General features: G+C 42.2%; 1 protein-coding gene across 3 annotated transcripts in view; it reads left to right on the top strand.

Moving 5' to 3' along the window:
* Positions 1 to 408: 408 nt before the first annotated feature.
* The window catches only part of ABCA1 (ATP binding cassette subfamily A member 1), a 95,462-nt gene continuing 82,137 nt past the window's right edge, over positions 409 to 13,733 (top strand). For all 3 annotated transcript variants that reach the window (XM_053968733.1, XM_053968734.1, XM_053968735.1), the window contains exon 1: positions 409 to 495. The gene's annotated coding sequence lies outside the window, so the exon portion shown is untranslated. The remainder of the gene's footprint in view (positions 496 to 13,733) is intronic.

A 13,733-nucleotide genomic window follows, 5' to 3' on the forward strand; every position in this document is an offset into this window, starting at 1 on the left:
CACCTGGGAGCGCGGAGTTTCACAAAAAGCAGGGAGTGCGGGTAACGCACCGAGCGCTGTCCCGCTGTGTGGCGCCGGGGCGGACATAGAGTTTGTTTTTGGCTGCACTGTGCACGCCCACATGCAAATCGCCACGCACTCCCCCACCCACCCAATAGCAGCCGCTGTCGAGGGAAAAGAAAAAAAAAGCGGGGGGGGGGGCGTGCACGGAGGACAGGAGAGGAGAAAAAGAAGAAAGGAAAGAGAAAAGGCGACAGCGAGAAGACCCCGGAGGGAGGAGAAAAGCAAGTGTGCTGGGCGGCCCCGGCCGTGGAAGGGGCGGGCTGGCCCGCCGGGGGCAGATCCGCGCCGCTCCTATAAAAGGCCCTGCGGGGCGGGGGCGCTTGGTAGTGGTAGCGGGGCCGGCGTCGGGGCCGGCGGCGGAGCTGGAGGGGATCGCGGTGCGGAGCAGGCAGCGGCTCCCCTCGGGACCGACGGCGGCTGCCGGCCGGGGAGGTAGGCGGCGTGGTGGGGAACGCATCCCGGGAAGCTGTCGGGGAGGCTTCCCACTTGTCCCCGCTCCTCCTGAAACGGGCGGCACAAAGCTAGAGGGAAAACGCAAATAGGTGGGGTGTGTGTGTTTTGTTATTGTTTTGGTTTTTGTTTGTTTATTTTCTTACTGCTTTGGGGTTTTGTCTTCCGACGTGGTGCCACTCTCCGTGCCGAGCTTGTCGGCAGCGCTGCTTGGAGGATGGTTTACGGCGTGGCAGTGGATCGGAGAGGGGCTGATACTGTTTGTGTGTGTGTGTGAGAGGCGTGGTTGAGTGTGCTTATTTTTTTGAGAAATAGTTACTTTATTTTAGCTTATCCTGAACGAGGCGACTCTTGACTTGGCAGCGCTCACGGAGGGTGGCTCACCTTACCGCTGCCTCTCCCGGCCCCGATGGGTGCTAGAAGATAACGGGAGGGTTTTCATCCCCTTCACTCCTACATGAATCCTGTAAAGTTGCGGGGGTGGGATAAGGGGAGGGCCTTGGGATGGGGGGAGTAAAAAAATAAAAAATCGATGTGGATGCCTTTGTGACGAGAAGGAGGCTCAGTTGCATGCAACAAATCGTGCTGCTGCGTGCCAGACTGTTGTGAAGTCTGGAGTGCTACGTTGCAACCTGTCATCAGACTGTTGTTACAAAAGACGAGCTGCACAGCAGCCCAAATGCTTAAAACATGTCTGGGAAGATACTCGGATTTTAAATTAAAAGTTCTTATTAAATCCTATTTTTCCCTAGTTTTAACCAGAAGTGCCCCCTTTCCCCCAAAGTGTTGGCTTGGGAGATTTCAAAGTCTGTACAAAAACATATTTAAAGAATCAAAGTTGATTTCAAATGTGTTGGAATAGACCTCGGTGAAACCAGAGGGGTGTAAACATCTAGATTAAAACCTAAAGTGAGTTGGACATTTTTAAAAATTACTGCTATGGATTAATGTATTAAAATTTATTTTATTTTTTTAGTTGCTCCTTGTACTGCAGAGAAGAGCCACGTCTTGGGGATGTTCCATTAACAACAGATGGTCAAGCCTGCTGTCGAAAGGCTGTTGTAATGGAGCAGTCCTGCTCAGTTTTGAAAGGGGGTCATGGTAGTAAACATTCAGTGCACATGCTTTTTGTGCTTGATGCTTGTGGCACAGCTTGACTCCCTTACAAGTCAGAATGGCAACATATGCTGACACTTTCCTGTCACTCAAATCACTGTGTGATTCTGTGATGACATAGTAGGATATTAAGCTAAACGGGTAGTACCTGAGACTCTGCAGTGTTTTACTGATGTAATAGATAAAAATTATGTTGGTGGGTCCTCATTCTGCACATTTGAATTTTAATTTATGTAAGAGTGAGTTGTGTGACACAGTCTATATCTGGTATGGGCAGGAGCTTGATGCCTTTACTCATGATATTGTTTCTTGTAATCGTAATTTAGTGGGGCTGATTATGGTTAAAATTAGAAGTCAACCCTTAACAAAAAAGATGGGCCTATAAGTTTGGCAGTATGGAACACAGCTGTTACATAGTAGAATTTAAGTTGAACCTGTTGAGAATATTTAGCATTAAATAATAAAAGACAAATTTTTTTTTGTTCATTGTAGGTGGTCTGAAGGGCTTACTAGATGGTTTCGGGGCTACAAGAAATCACAATTTGCTGTAATTTGGCATTAGAGCTGCATCCAGCAGCTAGCCCAAAACTATATACAGTAACTTTCCCCCAAAAAGTTGTTGCTGAAGGATATGTTGCCATATGATAATTACATGAAATAAACACATTGGGTGCAGCTATATATAAGATTTTAGTGTTTTCCAGGAGTCATGGGGATCTTTTTGCTATTAGTTCCAAATTTCCTCTGAAGAGAGATGCAGAGCAGTGCAAGCAAATATGTTGAAAGTTCACACAGAGAGGCTGAGGCACATTTATAAATCAGTGTGCTATAGGCAGCTGTTAGTAAACCTTTTTTGTAATGCTATTTTTTTTTTTCAAACTCAAACATCACTCAGTGCTGTATTGGTGTGATCAGAGACTTACTTGATCTGGTACCAGATTTGGTATATATCATTCAGGAATAAGCCTTAATGACTTAAACGAAGTAACAGCGGATTTTTCTATGCAGATTCTGTGTTGAAGCATTCTCACCTGTTAATCAAGTGCAATACACACATTTAGGAAGGAAGTCTTCCCTTGCCTACATCTCTGCAAGGCTATTCTCTCATCATTGAGTTCACCTGGCAGAGCTAGACTCAAAGACAGAGCAGAAGGAGGATTGGTACTGAACTCATCTATCTGTGGCCAAATGCGATCAGCTCTGCTAAGTATTTATTATGTGCATTGCACCATGCAGGCACACTATTTCTTAGGGTGTGGTTTCTCCACAACTTTAATCCAGAGTAATTGAAGGTTGCTAGTGAACTAGTAATGGACTGGCTTCATTTCCCATTTTCTCTCTATGTCTGTTTCATCCTTTGTGCAGGCACTGGAGTTCACCGACCCAGGATGAGTAATTGAAAACAAACTCTCCTCTTTTTGCCTGGTGGTTTGGTTTTTTTCATCCCAGCATCCTGGGTTCAGAGTCTTCTCATGGCTTTGTGAGCACTGGTGGCAGCACGAAGATGATGACAGAAGGGAGCAGAGAGGGACCCAAACTACCACTTTGTTTGAGTAACCTTGAAGTAGGCACCCTCAGTGTTTATGTAGGTCTTCTAGGCTGGGCAGCATACCAAATACTGAAATAATCCAGAGGCCATGGCTGACCAAACATCATCATGTTTCTCTTTTGCTGGTTATTCTTGATGACTCCTGTGAGAAGAGTTAGAGTCAGGGTTTACTATGTTTACTAAAACACATTTTATGTATAAGATCGATTTTCCTTGGTTATCTGATGTTGCTAGGGACTCTACCTGCTTTCTTCAGATCTGGGATGGAAGAAATTCACCCTCCCTAATATTTCATATTTATGCCAGCTAAGGATTTGAATTCTGAATGCTAGAAACTTTTTTAGTGTAGTTGATGAGCATGCACATCTGCAGTTGCTAATACTAAGAGTATAGATAAAAAATACCATAGTAAGACTCTGCTTCTAGTGTTTAAAAGATGATCACCACAGAAAACCCCAAAAGTTAAAATGTCTCATTCTGTAGCTGCATGTCTTGCTTGTGTTGATTACACAAAAGTAAAGAGATAATTCAGAAGAAATACCATGACTAAAACTACTGAATGGAGTACCTAAAGTACCCTGTTCCCTTTCTTTAAAATACTTGGCAGCAAAGCTAGTTCTGTCTTTTGTAGCATTTTTGATGGGGAGAAAAAGTATTTTTGCTTGCTTTGAGGACCAAGAGAGAGGCAGAGTAGGATGGAAAACTGTTGATGCAGCTTTCCTGACACAACAGGCTAACACTGTAGGAAAAATGGGAGAATTTAGATCTTTATTCATGGATTATTAGCAAAAAAGCTTGATCATAGGTAATAAAAATGCATGTCAGTTTGAATGCCATAAGTATCCACATACAAGCTGACCTTTTTCCTCTTCTGTTATTTTTCTGGAGGAGTGTTGCTTAGCAGAGTTCTGCCTAATGCAATGGTATTGGTTCGTGTTATGCTGACTTTATTAGAGAACAATTGGAGTTGGACAGAAAAAGGAGAGCAAAAACCCTTTCTAAGACTGTTCTGACTTGGGCTAGATAGCAAGGTTGTTCTCTGTGAAAGAACAAAGTTTGAGCCTTTTACCACACAGTTCAGAGATCAGTCTGGGGATCTGGTTTCCTTTTTAGCAAATAGCAGGCAGGGTTGTGGGGAAGACAGGTGGCCAAAACGTGTTAGCACTCTACTTGCCTTGACTCTCAGAAACAACTTGCAGTTTACTGGTCTGTTTTGTTCCTGGGAGCAAGCAAGCTAATATTCGTTAGCATGGTACTAGTTAGATTCATAAAGGTCAAAATTAAGCCACATGGAAGGTCTTGGAGCAGCAGCTTTGTTGATGTAGATGACAAGAGCAAGGTTAGGGACCAGGATCCCAGCACCTCTGCCCTTCTTGTCATGACTGTTTCCTCTTATCTACTTCCAGTATTATTCTAGTAGTGGCATACTCTAGAGTACCATAAAGTTCATACTCTTTATGGTAGAAGTCAAAATGTGTTTTTTCTCACATTCAGCAGGTATCTTTTTTTAAAGACTTCAGTCTCTGTTGCTAGTGCCAGCAAGCTGGGTTTAAGTCCAATGTTTTTAGAGATATGCCTGTTTTTACATTGAATTTTTGTTCCTTAAAAAGAAACAAGCAAGTTATCATAAATGTTCTTTGAGAGCTGTATTAATGAGGAGTATATAGGTATTTTGGGGATCTATTGGTGGCTTTTTTTCTCTTCCTGTTATTTTAATTATGTTCCTGCAACAGGAGTTTGGCTATGACTACCAATAGAAACAGTTAGGACCAAACTTGAATGGTTTAAAAAACCCCAGAACTCTCCTCAGCCAAACAATAAAGCATCACTGAACTTTTATGAATGCAGATCCATGGATATTTATTTGTGGTACTAGTATAGGAGCAAAAATTCAAAATCTACTCTTCCTCTGCATGTGATGTTTCAACTTAATTGAATGGATCCTGCATTTGTATTTTTATTCTGCCAATGGGAAAAATGCTTTTTATTTGTCTTAAGGTAGTTTAGATATTTTAATTATTCTTTACCCTGTTAAATCAGAGTAGCAGTTCTTACTGCTTTACTTCCCATCACTCTCAAATTTATATTTATATATTCATGCTAAAGTAAGCAATAAGAGTTTTTCTTCTGTGTTTAGAGAGATCTGGACTTGGTTCGTTCTTTTAGCAAACTAATACAATCACCTGTCTGCCACCAGTTTTCATATTTCTACAGATTTAATTTTTCCCAGATAATTTTTCTCATTCTTCTGATTGCCAGCCATGTCTCCCAGAGCTGCATTCCATGTTCTTGTGAATAATATTCTTAATATTCGTCCCTACATCTATTCTCCCAATTATGATCATATATATAAAACCAGATATAATTGCAAAATGGGATTCTCTGTTGCAGTGTGCTTTGGCTCTGGTGGAACTTTCTTAAAACCGTTAAGGATATTCTAAACTTAATGTAAAAAATGTATGTTGTGAATACTATGTCCATAAAAAACTTGCGAAATTTCTTTTTGCTCATCTTACTCTCCTGTATGCATATTGCTTTTCCCACTTCATTCTGCTTCTGCACTTGCCTGCTGTTTGGAGTCATTTGGTTGAAATTTAGTTGATCACAGCTCTTTAGCTCTGTGCTTAGTCCCTTGAAGCTTTAGGAGAAACCTAATGGAGCTCCATCCTGAAAATACTTCTGAATTGTGAGGTGGAGCTTAGGACTTGCACAAATTCTGTCATCCTTCCTTCCTGGATATGTCTGAGCATGATGTTGAATTGGGCATATATTAGCCTGCTTTGCATAGCTTTAACTTCCATACTCACCTAAGGATTGAAGCTTCAGTGGCAGGGGTGCAGCTGGACCTGAAGAATAGAAAATGTGAGTAACAACTGTTTGCTCTGTGGATCAGGCAAAACGGGAAGATTGTCACACGCTTTCTGGCAGTGCTCTGAGCTAACAGCCCTGTGCCACATACCTGACTCAGCAGGTATGTGGGCTGCCTTATCTCATGTGCCAACTATTTTCATGTTCTTCTATGAATAACTTTAGAGATGAGTGTTTATTGAAGTCTGTATAGGTTGCCAAGGTTGATCATAAATCATTCCTTTTCATAGATTCATCTGACACAAACTGATTTCAAAAGTCCTTGGGCATCTCTTTATCACTTTAGTGGATTACCATCTCCCATATCAGCACAGCTGGATGGTAGCTATGTGGGAGCCGAGGTCTTCTTGTAGGCTTTGCAGACTCCAACTCTGCTGAAGCTGACAATGGATGCTAAATACTGACTTTGCCTGCTTATTGCTTTCTTTCGTCAATTTCATTTCCTTTCATTGTGCTAGAGGCTTTTTCTTGGCTGATGTTTTTCTGCATATTTCAGGGATATTTTTGTTTTGTTTGCTGTTACTTATAGCTGTGCCACAGATACCAGTGCAGTTGTGTAGATATCAAGTTTAACAGACAGTTTATTCTTTTTGCCTCTGAATCTCAAAGGCACTGTGATGTTCTCTACACTATAAGCCATGTTGTGTTCTGCTCTGTTACTGAAAACATGTGCTGGTTTATGGCATGATGTTCCCAAATGGCAAAGATGGAGAGGAAAATAACACTACAGTTTCTTTTGATATTACGGGCAGGCATACAATCAAACTGCAGTTTAATCTTGTACTGAACACCATTGGTGTCCTTTTCTTGTCCCAAGATAAACAGCGCGTTCCAAAAGCAAGCTGTAGGAGAAGTGACTTCTTTCCAAAAAAGTCCTTATGAATGTGATGACAAAGGTACAAGGCTTCATAACTTTGCTCAGTAGAACACAGAAATATGCCAGATGCTTTTAGTGACTCTGCAGTAGCATCATGGAGCACCTGTCAGTGTTGTACTTTTTAAAACCAGATATCTGATCAGTGTAAATAATTCAGTGACCAGAATGTTCTGTGGAAGGGGTAGTGGTTGAAAGTGTTTCTGTCCTAACATTGTCGGAGCATGTGGATTTCTTCTGGGAAAAGCTGCTTTCTTGGGGGGGCTGTGTCTTCCTTCTCCCCTTTATGACTGCTGCCAAGCAGAAAGGTACCTTTTGCAAAGGAAAGGTACCTGGAAAGGTACCTTTTACCCCTTTTTCCTAGTTGCAGTTATATTGTCCTTCAACAGGATGTGTCAAAAGCTGGAAAAAGTGACTGGGGCTGTATAGCAGGCTTTTTGCAAACTGTGTGCTGACAATACTATACTCACTCAAGAGATCAAAGCCTAATGGCATGAATTGAGCTCAAATGTTGCAATTATTATTTAATCAGGATGTTTTATTATTTCTACATTCCACTAGAAAAGAGCAATTCTATGAGAGCCAAAAAAAAAATCTGCTAATATGGACTATGGATTTTTGGACATTGGCCGTGATAAAGCAAATCACATTTTGTGTTTGTTTTTGCCAAAGAATGGACTAGATTCTTGCCTTTTTTTCTTCTATGGGCAAAGTAGTGGACACTCAGTGTAATGTTGGAAGTTGAAATACTTAACGTATTTCACAACCTTCTAGTGGAAGCTGTTGGTTTTTTTCGTAAAATAGATGACTGCATTTCACCTTGTGTATTATACTTGACACTTAAGCAATCCTCTTGCCTAAGTGCATGCCACAGTCCCTTGCATGTTCATTCTTTAGGGTAAGTCCAGCTATGGTGCATGCAAACTTGACATCTTCCATTGCATTGGAGTTGTGCTTGTTTTCATCAATGAGCCCTCTATAAGCATGCTAGAAGTAATGAGAGTCACTTGTTGTGGTTCTGGTAGGCAGATATTGCTGACCTTTGACAAGTTTTTCAAAATTTCAAAAATTAAAATTTTCAAAATTACTTTGCATGTTGTGTCACAAGGGAAGGTTGTAAAGCAACAGCCATTTTTGAAAATGTGCACATGTGTAAATGAGACACTGAGGACTCTGAAAAATGTAGTCCACTCTTTATAATAGAGCAGTTTGTTAGCTAGTGTTTTCCTCTGTGACAAAGTGTCATGTGATATATATATTTTTTTTTTTTCCGCTAATAGGTAAGGATAGGCTCACCAGTGTCTCAGAAATATATCTCCTAGGAGTTTGGCTTTGACAGGAGAGGCAAGTTAGATACTCTGAAGAGTTTAGGACCAGGAATGTCATCTGCTCATCTGTTCATAGTGGAGCATTCAGAAGACCTCAGCACATAATATACTGACTTACAAAATAACTATTTGCTCAATTCTCATGCCAAGGCTAAATAACTTTAGAAGCCCCTTGCCATTTTGCCTAGAGTTGGGAAGCCAGATTGCTGTTCCTGACATGACATTGTGTTGACCTTGAGTCATGTCAGAGCAAGATCCAGGCTTGCTTCTCAATGTAGTACCTAGTGCAGCCAGTAGAACCTAATACTGGGCTTGAGTTCTGTCACTAGTTGTTTTCATAGCAGCAGTTCAAGCAGGTTGTGAACAAGTATTTTATTGTTGGCCTGTGCTGAAAGGAGTCCTTTTCCTTTGGTTGTCTCCAGTATTCTGTGAGATTGGAACCACCTTAAATAACAATGTGAAATTATTTATTTAGTGTTTTGTAACTGTGTGCATGCTGCCATAAGGGTTCTGTAGATGAGTGGGGGGGCTCTGTGTCTTGGACCAGAGGTAGCAGGTTGCTAGAGGTAATCCATGAGCCTGTGTCATCAGCTTCCTGATATTTTGGCATTATCCTTTAAATGTTGTTTTTACGAAATTTTACACGCTTCTCAAGGAAGGAAAACGAATTCAATTGGATGGCCGTGTTGAAAGTCATTTACTAGTTGCCTTCAGTATTAGTTAGCATTGGAGAACAAGACAGGAATCTGTTTACTACCTAACCCAAGGCCAGGTAGTCAGTGTGGGAAGTAAACCAGTAGAGGATCTTGCCAAGAGCTGCCACTAAATTATTGTTGTTTATCACCCTAATCAAATTCTTGTCTGCTGACCCAGAAGCTCTCCAATCACATTGCTAGGAACAAGGAATTGGTGTAAACTCTGTAATGTGACCTGGGTGATTTTGAAGAGGAAAGCACTTCTCACTGAAGAGCTCTTTAGATGGAATAGAGAACTTTGTGTCCCTTATGCATTTGGCAAAAGGGAGAGAAATGTCCTCCGTGGAGAGGTTATGAAAGAGCAGCTTTTAGTGTTTGTGTGCCTCCAGTGATAACGATCCTGTGTCCCAGGCAAGAGCCCGTAGGTCCAAAGCTCACACGTCCAGTGCTGATCCTGCACTGGTTGTGTCTGCTACAGAATCCAGCAGTGCTTAAGCCAGGAGGCAGACATGTGGGATCTGATGGTTTCATTCTAATCTCTGCTTTTGTTTGCTTGTGGCCTTAGGTGAGTTGATTGAACTCTTGTGCTGCTAATGCTTTTTATGGCACCTTTTTGCAACCTATTCTGGGCTCTTTGGGTTAAAAGATTACTTTAAAAGATTGGTACGGTTATTTGTATGAAATTGTTATTGTTCAGGTGGCAGTTTCCCCTCTTTCCTAGAGCTCCAGTAGATGTCATAAGTTTTTTGACTGCTTGGAAGTTTTAGTGACAGGAATGCCAGCTTTGTTCCTTTGTGTTTTGCAAGCTCATAAGTTTTTTGACTGCTTGGAAGTTTTAGTGACAGGAATGCCAGCTTTGTTCCTTTGTGTTTTGCAAGCTTAGTGTGACTTTAGGTCACAGAATGGACATGAATTTTGGTTCTTTATTCATTGCCTGCTGGGGATTTTATGTCCAATTAGATCTCTAGCAGCAGGACAAAAATTGCTTGCACTTGTCCACAGCTGCTCTTTATCTAGCCTAATCTTAACATAATTGGGATCAAGATTGTTTTTTTCCTTCTAGTTACAGCTACTGTGCTGGAAGAAGGGAAATCCTGGTGTTCAGCAGAGAAGTGGCCAAGGCGCTAGACCTTGATTTGGGGATTTAATTCTGGACTCTAGACTTAATTGTACCTCTGCTACACTGATGCCCATCCAGGCGACTAGTCCTCTGGTAGTTTGTCTTGTGTAGATCAGTGTAGTGGTTTTGGTTGACCAATTTAGGATTTCCTGGCCAATGCACCAATTAATGTGGTGGCTCCAGTGCTGGCCGACTCTTAGTGCATCCACTAGAATATACTTGCTCATTTCTTGCTGTGAGATAGGATTAGGAGGAAGGCAAAACAGGCTCAGAACTTTAAAAGGGTATAAAGAAAACTTTATTAACAGTAACTAAAAGAAAGAATAATAAGAATCAGAATAAAACTTTTAGAACACTTCTCCCCATCCACCTCTACACACCCTCTTTTCTTTCTCAGAGACAATGTAAAGAGATGAAACTTGGGATTTTTAGGTCAGAACTACTTAGAACTACTTCTAGAATAGTCTTTCTTCAGTTTGCTTAGGGAGGGAAGTTTCCCTTGCCATGCCATGGAGGCTTCTCCACAAGAAACAGTTCTCTTGTAGCTTTTAATTTCCACAAATAGCAGCCACCTGGGAATCTGCAATTGTGAAATCACTCCCATCTTTCACAGCTTTCCCACAGCTGCATTTAGGGGCCACGCCAACTTATGGGGTACTATTTTAAAGATGAGCTGTTCAAGAGCAAAGATTCTTTTTATCTGTCTCTGAGCTCTCTGGGAGATTTCTAATCTCTGGGAACAGAGGTGTTCTTCCCTGGGGCACGAGGGTCTTCATCACTCTTCTCTCTCGGTATTCAAACTTCTCATGGGATCACAGCTACTTCAACATCTGCTTGCTTTAGCACAGATGCCTTGGCTCATATCTTTGAATGCTTAATCTCCTCATACTTTCCAATGAGTTGTAGGGGAAAGAGTCTGATGTATCATTTACATTCTTCTCCATAGCCTTACAAGAGGATTTCAACCCAAACTTAAGGCATCTTCTCATTCTCCTTCCATCTGGGACTTGACTATTTCTTCATTGACCTTGATGTCTTCATGTTGTTCCTCTATGTGTCTTGACTCTGTCCTTTTCTCTCACTCGAGAGAGGATTGAAGGTCTGCAAGTCTTATTTATGCATTGAAAGAGTTGGTAACTCGCCCGGGGCCTGATGATGGTCATGTGATCCCTGCCGGGCGTCGGCCGAGGCAGTCGTGGTGATGGATGTTCAGCGGTGGGGCTGTGTCAGGATCGGCCGCGTAGCTGGTCCTTCAGTTCCAGCCGCAAGGGCCACCCGCTGCGCAGGCTGCAGGGCCGCCTCTGGCCTCAGCCGCATGATCGTGTGCGGCGGCCACACTCTGCGGGGGCAAGATGTTAACAGAGCGGCCCGGCCCTGCCTTGGCCGAGGCCCCACAGCCTCCCGTCCCCCACTCGGCCGCCGGGCTGGGAGCGGGGAAGCACTTCTCTCTCGCACGCCGGGAGATTTTTCCCGGGCTTTGTTCGTCTTTAACATGTGTGTTCATAGAGGCGTATTCAGCTTTCTAGTGGTTTAACAAAGTGTCAATATTCAAAACTAGTTACTGATTGCTTTTGTCTGGCACAGAGGAAACTCTTAGCAGCTTCTCTTAGAAAATCACTTCTGTGATTCTGGCTTCTTACCTCCTCACCAAATATTAATTAATGCAAAACCAGCAAAATCAGAATGTCAGTTCATGAGTGAGGCCCTTCTGTCCTGCCTTCATATCCACAGTCCTGAGAGGGATCTGCTCTCCACTGATGGCAAAGAAATCACTGGGGGACTCTAGATTTAGGATTTGCAGAATTCACATGGCTCATGATATTGTTTCCTTCACAAAATGCAGCTTGACACTACCTAAAAGAAATTGAATGTCAAGACATCTATCAGTGTTTATAAATAGAAGACTATATTTCTGCAGAAATCCAATGTTTATGTTTATGATTTAGTTGCTTCTTTTCTTCCAAGTTGCTTCTTTTCCCATTCGACTTGTATAGACAAAATCTGTTGGAGTTAAGCAGATGTACAAATTTTTTGTCTGGGGCAGGAAGCAGAAGTGCTAGATCATGTCTGCTTGTGAGAAAGGAAAGTACTGGCTCCTGTAGCTCATGAGGGCATCATGGGTAGCTGTTAGATTTGTGCTCTCCGTGGCCACTTGATCTGTGGAGAATTGCCAGTGGTGGTAGCTTCTCTGGTAAGGAAAATGTAACTTAAAGGATGAGGGCTGCTAGCTTTTTTTCATGGAGTCCACTGAGCCTTCCATCAACTGGTGAAAGCTTTTTAGCTCTGCTGACAAGGACTTAGTTTAAATAGTCTATTGTGTCTGGTCAGAGCCCTGAAATGTTCTAGTCTCATAAGGTTTGGTAAATTCACTTTGTTCCCTCTTGAAATAGTGATTTAATTTCTTTTTCTCTAGGGGAAAGGTTTTTTTGCCTACCCAAAGAAAGCAAACAGCTGCATTGTTTGCAGAAAGCTGTTTTTGAAGGCTATTTTATATTTACTTAGTACAGACACCAGGCAAGGGGGTGGAGAACTGATTTTCTGCCACTTAAGCTTTTTACTCTCTAAATCTACAGCTCTAAAAAGGGAGGGATTGTTTATTAGCAATTAATGCCTTTATTAGTATTTATTGTTATTTATTTAAAAGGGATTCGGTTTGGAGACTGTTGGTATACCAGCTAGTGGACTTATCAACAGCCATTCTACTTTGAAATAGTGGCTTGCACCCTTTCTAGAGAGAAAGGGCTGGCCAAAGGATGTGTTTCATTGTCATTATTTTCAGAGTTTGCCCTGTACCCTAACTTTCTCTTGAGTAATTTTCTGAATTGCAGAAAATGAGATGAAATTGCAGCTGTGTGGGTCGGGAGGCTGTTCAGAACTTCTGCAGCAGGGCGAAATGTCATGTGGAGGGAGTCTTCTGCAAAGGCAGACCACGGGACAAGTTCATGTAATCTGTGCTTTAATTGTGCGGGTGTTGTACTGTGGTACTTCATATCACAGGAAAACTAATGCTATGAGGATGGATTCCTGCAGCTTCTCTTACTCTAGACAGAAAGCAGTATTTCTGCTTCAGGGAGTTCTGGGTGAGTGTTAGGAGTGATCACTGATAGCTGCTGTTGGCTCATAATTTTACACAGATGAGACATAAAAGCCATCATTGGAAACAAACGGAGTTTTGGTGCTGCAGTACTAAATGGCAAGTTATATTTCCCAGCTGTGTTGAACTTACCAGACTGGTCTGAAGTGGAGATAAAGTGGGGCTTCAGCTCTAGCCATGTTGGAAGTGTTGGGTTGATCAGTTCTGTGCATCTCTGGCTTACAGTTCTTGCCTATTGTGAGCTGGAAGAACATCTGAAAGTATGCTCAGCCACTTTCCTCTGGTACTAGTTTGCCGAGTTCTTTCTGATGGATAAATTGCTCAAGTGAACCTTGTGTCAGCAGTGAACCAAGTATGTCAGCTTCTGTGGATGAAAATCACAGGTGACTACTAACAAACCTGTTCATCAGTCTGTAACACATACTGACTGGGGCGTACAGTGTCATTGCAGCTGTCACCCAGCATGGCTGGAAGAACTGGATACACTTCAGGCTCAGGTGCACCTCCATTGGTGATTTGTCCACTGTTAGGCTCCATGCTGTACATTAATGCAAGGATTTAGCTGGTATGCCTATA

Source organism: Vidua chalybeata, chromosome Z (genome assembly GCF_026979565.1).
Source record: "Vidua chalybeata isolate OUT-0048 chromosome Z, bVidCha1 merged haplotype, whole genome shotgun sequence".
Taxonomy (NCBI): domain Eukaryota; kingdom Metazoa; phylum Chordata; class Aves; order Passeriformes; family Viduidae; genus Vidua; species Vidua chalybeata.